This window comes from Narcine bancroftii, chromosome 3 (genome assembly GCF_036971445.1).
Source record: "Narcine bancroftii isolate sNarBan1 chromosome 3, sNarBan1.hap1, whole genome shotgun sequence".
Classification (NCBI taxonomy): domain Eukaryota; kingdom Metazoa; phylum Chordata; class Chondrichthyes; order Torpediniformes; family Narcinidae; genus Narcine; species Narcine bancroftii.
Window position 1 is genome coordinate 295,851,774 of NC_091471.1, and position 12,431 is coordinate 295,864,204.

At 47.3% G+C, this 12,431-nt stretch overlaps 1 protein-coding gene across 2 annotated transcripts in view; it reads right to left on the reverse strand.

Moving 5' to 3' along the window:
• The window catches only part of ncanb (neurocan b), a 173,551-nt gene that overhangs the window by 159,813 nt on the left and 1,307 nt on the right, over window positions 1-12,431 (reverse strand). The window lies entirely within an intron of this gene.

A 12,431-nucleotide genomic window follows, 5' to 3' on the forward strand; every position in this document is an offset into this window, starting at 1 on the left:
CAAATCAGTCAATACCAATGAAAAGTGAGGTACAAGCTGTTAAGAGAAGAATCCTGCAGTTACAATTTAAGATGGTGCACAGAACTCATATGTCTAAACTTGAATTATCCTGTTTTTCTGCAGATATTGATCCTTTTGTAGGAAAAGTTAAAATTTCTAAGCCTCTCTAATTCATATGTTTTGGGAATTCTCAAATTTAGAGAGATTTTGGAAAGAAACTTTTCAAATTCTATCACAATTTTCAAGATTAACTTGGAACCCTGTCCATTAATCGCTCTGTTTGGATTTTCTCGCGACTCATATGAACCTTTATCGGCATCTCAGGAAAAAGTCTCATCTTTTATTACATTGATAGCCATTCGACCTATTTTATTGAAATGGAAAGGAGATTCATCCCTACCTAAATTTAGAGAAAATCAGATATAATATTAAAGATAGAAAGTTTCAGTTTATAAAATTATGGGGCTCATTCTTTGAATTTATTTATAATTGGAAGAATCAATAATTACTATACGTTCCAGTGATCCTTTGTCTGTTCTCCGGGAGAGAACCAAGTTTCTTGTTCACCTATCACGGACAGACAACCTATCTCTTCACTTGTCAGGAAGACTGCACTTCCTGAGAAGACTGAAGGGGGCAAGGCTACCGGTCACCATCATATCAACCTTTTATAGGAGCTCTATTGAGAGCATCCTGGCCGGCTGCATCACAATGTTACTGCAGAGAAATGGATCAAAGGTCAATCCACAGGACCACTGGAGACTCCCTCCCCACCTCATCAACTTGATGTAGTGGGATCATTGTCAGACGAGGGCACGCAAAATCCTTGAGGGCCCCTTCCACCCTGCACACATCTTTCAGCTGTTCCCATCAGAAAAGAGATACAGCACTGCCAGGTTGAGAAACAGCTTCTTCTCAAGGGCAATGAGAGTGCTGAATGATCAAAGGAACTGCTCACACTAACCATCTGAGACTCTCAAATTTACAAAGCAATATTTATTTATTTATGTATTTGTATAGATGAAATACTGCCTATACATTGATTGTCTGTATGTCTGCATGTTATGCACTGAGGACTTGACGACTTCATCCACAGCCCTCCAATTGGCTGCGTGAATAGCTGGAGCTGGGGAGGACAGAACATCAACCAAAACAGTCATTGCACTGCTGTCTCTTCCCTCTTGAGCATACTTCAGACAGGTCTGATGATATATTCACTTTCAAAGACGTCATTTATCTGCTCTTCTAGAGGTGGTGGAAATTCCAGATTGTAATAACCATCCTTTCAATCATTAACACCATCTCAAAAAACTTTTTGAAGAGCCAAGCTCTGGATTTCCACACCTCTTCTACAGGAAATGTTTCTCTGCCATTGTTCCTTTCAAAATCCTAAAAAAAAGACCATCCTATGTATTCTCAGGAGGGGAGAGCTTGAACTGAGAGAGTGTGATATTTCAGTCATCAACAATTCCATGATTCAGAATTAGTCACCATACTCTAGTGATGGATGGTGCAGAGGTGCCATCTGCTGGTCAGTTCCATATCTCCACCACCTCTGAAGAGCAGTTAAATTAAAGTGAATACATCACCAGACCTGCCTGAAGTATGCTCAAGAGGTTAGAGAGAACAGTGCAAAGACTGTTTTGGTCAATGTTCCGTCATCTCCAGTTATTGACTCAGGTGATTGGAGGGCTGTGGATGAAGTCGTCAAGTTTATTGTTGTCTGAATGCAAAAGTACAACCCGATGAAACAGTGTTCTCCAGTCCTTGGTGCAAAACATGCAAACACGCAACCAGACAGCTCAGCAGTTGCCAGTTTGTTCCCAGAAGGATGTTCCAGTAATGACTTCCATTCAGGTACCTCTGAAATGTCCTTCTTCTTCCTGAGAAGTGGCTCTCCCTCTGTCATAGTGATCGGATCCTTCAACTGCATTTCCTCAATCTTACAGACACTACTATTCATCCCCTATCCCTGGGACTCAACAAAGATAGAACTCCACTCATCCTCGAAATTAGAACAGCACAATCACTGGGATACAGTTGTACTAGAGGCCTACCAACAGCAATCAATAAATTGAGGAACAGATAGGTCAGATTGTGAAAAGGTTTTAATTTCCCCAATATTGATGGTGATGTCCTTGGTGCCTTAGGCTTAGATGGCACAGAGTGTTAATAGCACGACTGACTGACTGTCTATCTGTCTTTCTTCCTTTCTTTTTCTTTCTTTCTTTCGAGGGTTTCTTGAAACAGCATGTTGATAGTTCAACCAGGGAAGGAGATATACTAGAACTTGTATTGGGAAATGAGCCTGTCCAGGTGATTGGAGTTTGAGGAACAGCATTTTGGGAATACTGATCACAATTCCTTAAGTTTTAAGGATGTCAGCACCTTGGGAAAAGTTCTAAATTGCAAGAGGCAAGTTATGACCTTATTAGACAGAAGTTCATGGGAGTTCATTTGGAGCAGCTGTTATCAGGCAAGTCCACAACTGACATTAGGACCAACTAATTAGAGTCCAAGACCAATAGAAAAGTGAAGGAGAAAGGACAGGCACGGCAAGCTAAGAGAACACTGGAAGATGAGAAAGGTGGTGAATGTAGTCAAAAAGAAAAGGAAGAATATGTAATGTTTAGAAATCTACAATCAGAGGGCCCTGGAGGAACATGAAAATTGCAGGAAAGAGCTCAAGCAAGAGATTAGGAAAGCCAAAAGGGACCGTGAAATGTCCTGAGAGAGTAGGGATTCAGAGAATCCCAAAGAATATTACACTCACAGAGGATGACTAAGGAGAGGACCACTCAAGGACAAAGGAAGGGATTCAGAGGAAGTGGGTGAGGTACTAAATAAGCAAATGAAGAACTCTTGGATTAACTCAGTGGGTCTGGCAGCATTCCTGGGTAGAAAAGGTCAGTCAGTATTTCAGGTTAGGTGCCTTTATTGTGACTGAGATCAATAAAATGTACATAAAGGGGGGAATAAATGCTGGGGGAGGGGGGGAAGAGGTGATAGGGTATAGGTCAGAAGGTGTGAGAGATGGAGAGACAGTTAAAGGGAAAGACTACTAGGAAGGGGTGGGGGAAAAGTTAGAAAGAAAAAATTAAGTACAGGAGTAGGTAAATGTAGAGGAGGTGACAGCAGATACACCAAATATAGTAGATCAGGTTGGGTGACATGCAGGTCATGCTCTGCCTAACCTAGAAGACCCAGATGGAGGTGAGGAGGGAGATGTAGGGACAGGTTTTGCACATTCTGCAGCTGTAATGCACGTCGAAAGAACCAAAGACTTGTTGATCCAAACCAAGGCTTTTATTAACTAAAAGACTGGAGCATATCACAAGTAGGTCGACCAGTCCAGAATGACCTGGTCTGGCTAGGAGCAATCCTTTAAGACATGCCAGTAAGTGTGGCTACACTCTCAGCCAATCACAGTCATTCTACACCTACCATCTGTACATATACACAATGGTGATAGAATCTGTACTATCAAAGCGGGTTAAAGTGTCTAAGGGGGTGGGTAGGGAGGGAAGGACAGATAATTGAGTCTCAGAGGGACTTATCCCTGAGGAAAAAAAGAGGAAAGGGGTGGCAAGGGAAAGATGTGGCTGTTGGTGGGATTACACTGAAGTTGGCATAAGTGTTAGACGATAATGTGACAAATGCAGAGAGGGGCTGATGGTGTGGTAAGTAAGATCTAGAAAGACTCTGTCCTAGTTCTGCCTGGAGGAAGGTGGGGAGAGGATGGAAGTACGAGAAATAGAGGTGATACGGGTGCAAGGAATCAGTAATAGTGAATCTATGTTTGCTAAAGAGGACATTTTGCATGTACTGGAGTGGAAGGTCTCATCCTGGGAACAAATATGGGAGAGGTGGATGAGTTGTGAGAAAGGGATGATGTCCTTACAAGGGACAGGATGGGAAGAGGTATAATTCAGGGTACTATGAGAGTTAGTGAGCTTATAAAAGACAGACAGAGGTGCACCAAAGAAGAGGTACAAGGACTGCCTAAAGAAATCTCTTGGTGCCTGCCACATTGACCACCGCCAGTGGGCTGATATCGCCTCAAACCGTGCATCTTGGCGCCTCACAGTTCGGCGGGCAGCAACATCCTTTGAAGAAGACCGCAGAGCCCACCTCACTAACAAAAAGACAAAGGAGGAAAAACCCAACACCCAACCAACCAATTTTCCCCTGCAACCGTGTCTGCCTGTCCCGCATCGGACTTGTCAGCCACAAACGAGCCTGCAGCTGACGTGGACATTTACCCCCTCCATAAATCTTCGTCCGCGAAGCCAAGCCAAAGAAGAAAGAAGAGATGTCAGTGGATAATTTGTCTGCTGAGTTGGAGACAGAGAGGTCCAGGAAGGAAAGAAAGGTGTCAGAAATTGTATACATTTGTTAAATAAAGAGGAAACCTTCTGTTCCCTGTATGTGCTGGGAGATGGGACTAACACAAATGGTTGTTGCTGGTCAGCATTTACATATTGAACCAACTGGCCTGTTTCCATTACTATGTGAGCATTTGGCAAGGTACTGCATAACAAGATGAGTCCACTCCCTCAGGAGGACAGAGGAGATACACTGATGGTGAGTGACAGGGCAGAATCAAATCAAGGTGTTTGGTGGCACCTTGACTGACATACACCTGATGTGAGTTAGAGGCTGGGATTTCATTGAGGATATCAGGAAGTTGATGGTTGGAGCAGAGAGAATGGCTTGTGTCAGGTAGAAAATGCGATCAGGTGACATCATCAAAGGATTTGAGATGATTAAATAGCACAAGCCTCTACCCTCAAGTTTTCTTTAGCGCAAAGCCTTTACAGCGCCAGCGATCAGAATCGAACTTAGATTCAAATCCTGCACTGTCTGCATGGGTTTTCTCCAGGGGCTCCAGTTTCCTCCTTCAAAAACATATTGGGGTAATAGGTTAATGGGGAGTAAATTGGATGGCACAGACTCATAAGGCCGAATTGGCTTGTTGCACTGCTGTATGTCTAAATTTTTTTAATGTATGTAATCTCTAAAACCCGATCTCTCACTTGTTGGAAAGAAGAGCTGGAAACACAGCTTTGGAGGAGAAGCCAAGCAGCTGTTCTACAAGATCGCTATTGATCAGAAAAAGCAAGGTTATTCTGAATGAGAACTCCAACAGCATGTTTTTTGATGCTATTATTAATTTAATGTTTGATGTATGCCCTTGCTCTCTTTGGAACGCTCCTTACTGACCCAAAAATTCTGCTATTAACCTAAACATATTGACTTTTCTTCATGGTCTCTGAATGGAAACTCTGGCACTCCCTCCCAACAGCTCCTTTGCTGGAACTGAAGGGGGCTTAGGTGGGGATGGATTCCCACCACCTCAAGGGCAATAACTGCTGCCTTTGCTCTTGATGTCCAGCTCCCAGAAAACAAAGACACCTGTGGAAATTAGCAGTTCTAGCCAGCATTGGCAGGTTTTAGGCTATGCCTGGCCTTGTGTGAGGCTGGAGATTTTGGCCTATGGTGTCTGTGTAGTCAGATTCTCTTACCTGACCAAGAGATGATGGAATTGCCATTTGGCCAGGTAATAGGGATATCCCATCTCTGGTCACCTACTCCAAACTTTAACCCAGCTTCAGGAAGAGACTGCAAACAACCTGCTCAGGTCTTCCCATAGACATTTAAATTCCCATGGCTATGTGATGTAAACTTGCTGAAGTCACATTATGAAGAGAGGAGGCGGAGAGGAGAGGGAAGGGAGGGGGAGAGGGAAGGGAGGGGGAGAGGGAAAGGGAGGGGAGAGGGAAGGGAGGGGGAGAGGAAGGGAGGGGGAGAGGGAAGGGAGGGGGAGATGGAAGGGAGGGGGAGAGGGAAGGGAGGGGGAGAGGGAAGGGAGGGGAGGGGAGCAGGGGGGAGAGGGAAGGGAGCAGGAGGCAGGGGGTGAGGGGGTGTGAGGAGAGAGGGAGATGAGAGGGGGTGAGGAGGGGGAGGGGGTAGGGTGAGGGTGAGGGTGGGTGAGGTGGGTGAGGGTGGGGGGGTAGGGTGATGGAGGTAGAGTGAGGGAGAGAAGGGGAGAGAGGTAAGGGAGAGGGAGGGAGGGGGGAGGGAGGGGGGAGGGAGGGGGAGGGAGGGAGAGGGTGGGGGGAGAGGAAGGGGAAGAGGGAAAGGGTAAAGGGGGAGGGGGAAAATGGAGGGAAGGGGGAAAGGGGGAGGGAAAGAGGGAAAGGGGGAGGGAAAGAGGGGAAAGGGGGAAAGAGGGAAAGGGGGAAATGGGGTAAAGGGGGAGATGGGGTAAAGGGGGAAATGGGGTAAAGGGGGAAATGGGGTAAAGGGGGAGGGGTTAAAGGGGGAGGGGAAAGGGGGAAATGGGGTAAAGGGGGAGGGGTAAAAGGGGGAGGGGTAAAGGGGAGGGGGAAAGGGGAGGGGGAAAGGGAAAGGGGGAGGGGGAAAGGGGAGGGGGAAAGGGGAGGGGAAAGGGGAGGGGGAAAGGGGGAGGGGGAAAGGGGGAGGGGGAGAGGGGGAGGGGAGAGGGGGAGGGGGAGAGGGGAGGGGGGAGAGGGGAAGGGGGAGAGGGGCAGGGGGAGAGGGGGAGGGGGAGAGGGGGGAGGGAGAGGGGGAGAGGGAGGGGGAGAGGGGAGGGGGAGAGCGGGAGGGGGAGAGCGGGGAGGGGGAGAGGGGGGAGGGGGGAGAGGGGGAGGGGGAGAGGGGGAGGGTGAGGGGAGGGGGAGAGGGGGAGGGGGAGAGGGGGAGAGGGGGAGGGGGAGAGGGGGAGGGGGAGAGGGGGAGGGGAGAGGGGGAGGGGGAGGGGGAGAGGGGGAGGGGGAGGGGAGAGTGGGAGGGAGGGGAGGGGGAGAGGGGGAGGGGAGGGGAGAGGGAGAGGGAGAGGGGGAGAGGGGAGAGGGGGAGAGAGGGAGGGGGGGAGGGGAGAGGGGGAGAGAGGGAGGGGGGGAGGGGGGAGGGGGGAGGGGAGAGGGGGGAGGTGGAGAGGGGGAGAGGGGAGGGGAGTGGGAGGGGAAGGGGGAGGGGAAGGGGGAGGGGGAAAGGGGGAGGGGGAAAGGGGGAGGGGGAAAGGGGGAGGGGGAAAGGGGAGGGGGAAGGGGGAGGGGGAAAGGGGGAAGGGGAAAGGGGGAAGGGAAAGGGGGAGGGGGAAAGGGGGAGGGGAAAGGGGGAGGGGGAAAGGGGGAGGGGGAAAGGGGAGGGGGAATGGGGAGGGGGAAAGGGGGAGGGGGAAGGGGGAGGGGGAAAGGGGAGGGGGAAGGGGGAGGGGGAAGGGGTAGGGGAAGGGGGAGGGGGAAGGGGGAGGGGGGAAGGGGTGGGGAAGGGGGTGGGTAAGGGGGAGGGGAATGGGGGGGGGGAAGGGGGTGGGGGGAAAGGGGGTGGGGGAAGGGGGAGGGGAGGGGGAGGGGGTTGGGGTGGGAAGGGGGTGGGGAAGGGGGGGGTTGGGGAGGGGGAAGGGGGGTGGGGGGGGGGGGAGGGGGTTTGGGGGAGGGGAAGGGTGGGGGGGAAGGGGGTGGGGAAGGGGGGGGGGGTTTGGGGGGGGGAAGGGGGAGGGGAAGGGGGAGGGGGAAAGGGGAGGGGGAAGGGGGGGGGGATAAGGGGGAGGGGGGAAGGGGGGGAAAGGGGAGGGTTCCCCTTTCACCCACAACCCATCTCCTCAGGTTGTACCTCACGAACCTCAGTGTAAAAGCCAATTGCATTTACTCATCTATAACCTCATAATTTTCCCTAACAAATCTCCCTCATTTCTTCTACACTCTGGGAATAAAGTCTAACTGTTTAAAAGTTACTGTATTCAGTTCCTGAAGCCCCCAATAGTATCTTAGTAAATCTTCTCTGCATTCTTTCAATCTTAGAAATCTTTCCTGTCGTTCATTCAGGTGCCTTGCATTGAACGTGGACGATCAAGTCTCTCCATCTGTCACCCTCAAATTGTAGCTGTTGCTTCCCTTGTTCTGCTTCAGCGAAGGCTCCATCTTCGAGCTGAGACCTTAGTCGATGTTGAGTTCATGATTATACAAGGAAAAATACTGAAGTGGTTTCCCATTGCCTTCTTCAATTGCAGTGTCCTCACTGGATGGGTAACCCTCGCCAATGATCAGCAGATTCATCTGCCTAACATTTTTAGTTTTACAAACATAAATTCCAAATTGTAGAATCAGCTCGTAAAAACCATCCACCACCTGCAATCCATGGCTTCATGTGACCCTAAACAGATACTACACCTTGCCCAAGGGTGGCCCTGTAGGCTATTGACAGATGGAGTGCCTTAAACCTCTTTTTGCTGAGCAACTGCACAGCAATGGCGCCTCCTTTTGTTAGGTGACCAAAATTGCAGTCAATACTCATAATTTGGCCTCACCAATGTCTTGTACAACTTTAAAAAATGCACCTTCGCTCAGTCTGCATCAATGATAGAGATCTTCCAGTGGCTAACCATTTCAATTCTGCACCCACTCCTGCACTGACATTTCTGTCCATGGCCTCATGTACTGTCAAACCAAGACCACCCGTAAATTGGAGGAGCAACACCTAATTTTCCATCTTGGTACTCTCCAGCCTAATGGCATTAATATCGATTTCTCTGATTTTATTAGCTTACTCCCTGTTCTTCCTCTCTCTTCTCCATCCTCTGTCTTCTTTCTCCCAGCTCTCCTTCCATCTCCATCCACTTGTTTGCTGGTGCGCCTTCCCTCTCTTATCCACCTATTTCCTCCTGCCTATGGGACTGGGCTCCTTCTCATGACCCCACCTTCATTTTGTTCAGGCACCTGGGTACATTTTGTTCATACCTTGATGAAGGGCTCAAATCCAAAATGTTGGTTATATATCTTTGCTATATAAAGTACACTGTTTGACCTGCTGAGTTTGTCCAGCATTGTCTTTTTACTTCAACCAGTGTCAGTAGACTTTCGTGTTTTACCATGATGTCCTAACTCCTATACTCATTACTTTGATTTAGGAAGGTCAATGTGCAAAAGTTCTCATTACGATCCTATCTACTTTCAGGGAATTATGTATCTGTATTCCCTGATTCCTAACACACTCCTCAATGCCATACCATTTACTGTGTACGTCCTAGCTTGGTTTTTCCTTCCAAAATACAATACCTCACACTTGTCTGAATTAAATTCCATCTGCCATTTTGCAGTCCATTTTTCCAGCTGATCCAGATGCCTCTGTAGTTTTGAAAGCCTTCCTCACTGTCCACTACAATCTTTGTGTCATCTGCAAAACTAGTATTTTATACAACATCCCATTTGTACTCAATATTCAAGAATACTTTTTATTGTCATGTAATAAAAACAGAAAATGTAATATTACATGAAATTTCCTTTAGACTGCCTTGAGAGACAAAGAGTTGCCATTAGTATTACCCGGCATAATATCTTATCCAATGAAGGAAGCATGCCATATACCTTCCTCACGACACAGTTTACCTGTGTTCCCACTTTCAGAAAACTATGTATTTGTATCCCAAGGATTCTCTGTTCAGCAAAATTTTCCAAGCCCTGCTGATCTGATGTGGTTTAATTTTCCAAAATTCATCACTTCGTTCTTCCCTGAGTTAAACTACAACTACATTCTGTTGCCATTTTCCCAGTTGATCTAGTCCTTCAGTAACCTGAGACAACCTTCTCACCATCTGCCACATTAACAATAATGTATCAACACTCTCATCCAAATTGATAACAGAACTGACAAACAGCTATGGACCCAGCACCGACTGTTGCAGTATACCACTGGTCACAGGCCTCTAACCTGAAAACCAATCTTCCTCTGCCACACTCGGACTCCTACCACCAACCAATTTTATATCCAATGTGTGAACTCACCTTGGACACCAAGTTGTGACCTAATATCATTGACCTTGTCAAAGACCTTGTAAATGTCCACCAACCTGCCTTCATCATTCCTCTCAGTCACTATTTCAGACAACTCAATCAGGCACAATATTCCACTGGCTTCAAGGGCATCAATCATCCTTGAGAAGAGCAGAATAAGCTGCCTCAATGACTATTGCCCAGTAACACTAACAGCTACTGTGATGAAATCCTTTGAGAGATTGGTCATGGTCAGAATTAACACCTATCTAAGCAAAGGACTGGACCTACTACAATTCACAATATCACTGGCTCTCTACTCAGCTCTGGATCACCTTGAAAACAGTAACCCATACATACGGCTCAGCCTTCAACACCATTATTCCCTCAGTGCTGGTCAACAAGCTCCAAACCCTGGGCCTTTCTATACCCTCCACCCCCCCCCCCCCACCCCACCCCTTGGATCCTTGATTTCGACATTGGGAGATCATAGTCAGAACAAATTGGAAACAATGTCTCCTCCTCACCATCAACAAAGTCACATCTCAAGTGTGCATGCTTAGCCACCTGTTCTAACCACTACCCATGACTGTGTGGCCAGGCACAATTTCAATGCTTCTACAAATACGGTGATGACACAATTGTTGTCTGCAAAAAACAGAAACGGCAATGGGAAAGCTTACTGGAGGGAGATAGGGTCAGCTTGTTGGCATCACACCAACAACTTGCAATCAACATTAGTAAAACCATGGAGATGATTGTGGACTTCTGAAGGAAGTCAGGAGAACATGAACCAGACCTCATAGAGGGCTCAGTTGTGGAGGGGATCAAAACTTCAAATTCTTAGGTGTCAATATCTCCAAAGATCTGTCCTAGAGCCTCCATGTCGATGCAATCACGAAGAAGCCTCGCCAGCGACTATACTTCTTGAGGTGTTTGAGGAGATTGGGTACGTCACCAAAGACTCTTGAAAACCTCTACAGGTGTACCATGAAGAGCATTCTGGCTGGTTCTATCACTTCATGGTATGGAAGTGCCAAAGCTCAGGACAAGAAAAAACTCCAGACACTTGTCAACTCGGCCTGCAACTTCCTGGGGGCCAGACTTCACTCCATTGAGGACATTGATAAGAGACAGTGTCTTAAGAAAGCAGCCTCTATCCTCAAGGGTCCCACCACCAAAGCCGTGCTCTCTTCATTCGACTAAAGATTGAGCACCCAGCGGCACAAGGGCACCTTTTTTCTCTGCTGCCATGAGATTCCTGAATGATCAATGAATCAAAGACACAGCCTTACTTTGACTTTGTGCACTATATTTTATTTATTTTTGTGAGGGGGGGGTGAGGTTTATATGAATGTTTACACTATGAAAGCTGCTGCAAAGCAACACATTTTGTGACTTGTTCATGACAATAAATTCTGATTTTGACAAAGAGCCATGATGACCATCTGTAATCAGTGCTTGTCTTTCCAAATACAAATAAATCCAATCCCTTTTAATAACTTTCCCACCACTGATGTCAGGCTCACAGGCTAGTAGTTCTCTGGCTTATCCAGCCACCCTTCTTAACAAGTTAACCTCCTTCGTTCAAATCCCCACCCAAGGATACACCTAGTTCAGCCCAAGGGAATTATCCACCTTTCTCCATTTCCAGAAACTCCAACACCTCCTGCTTTGTAATGTTGATATACTTCGAGAACCCATTAGGGACCATGTCCTTCCCACCCAACACCCCCCCCCCTCCTGAAAATTATCCAAAGAAGTTTCCTTTTCCCGTATTTAGGAAGCCTTCTCAATGTCATGAGGTGTTCCCCATTGATTGCGTCTGATTACACTGACTGGTCCAAATTTACTGGCCTTCCCACCTCCATGTTACTAAGGGGAAAAGACTGCTGCACAACTCTTATGTGGCTTGAAATGGATTTTTCAATTTTGCTGCATTTCCATCAATTCCACTTCCATTTGAAAAAAGCCACATTGAAATAAATCTTTTTTTTAATCATACAAGAAAAAGCTTTTCAGAGAGCATTTTTTAGTTCAAGCAAAATGTTTATACTGTGATTTTTGTGACCTTGCACATTATAAAAGTCTCAGAGTCACTGGAGGCATTTATTGAACTTTAGCCACTGCTACACAAACACAGCAGCACATCATCACACAACTATCCCACTCCTTTGAAGAACAGGATCCCTTTGAGTGATAGAGAGATGTGGGATCAAGAGCACCCATTTCATAGGATACTGATACTGGGTCCAGTCAACGAAGGAAGCATTCGCTCTGTGGATGAATTGGATGACTTGCAGCTCTTGAGGCCACCTGAATTAGAGAACAACACCTTATATTCCATCTCGGCACTCTCCAACCACACAGCATCAATGTCGATGTCAAATTTCTGTCAATCCCATCCCTCCTTTCCTCATCCCTCTACCTCCCTTCTTCCAGGTCCTCACCCCTTCCTTTCTTTCTCTGAGCTTTCTTTCTCTTCTGCCCTCTCTTCCTATCACGTCTCAGCTTCTTTCTCTTCTACCCTCCCACCTGTAACTACCAATTACCTCCCCCTCCCACCTTTTATTCAGATGTCTGCCTAATTTTTAGGACTCCTATCAACAAGTTCAACTGCCTTTTACTTTCTAT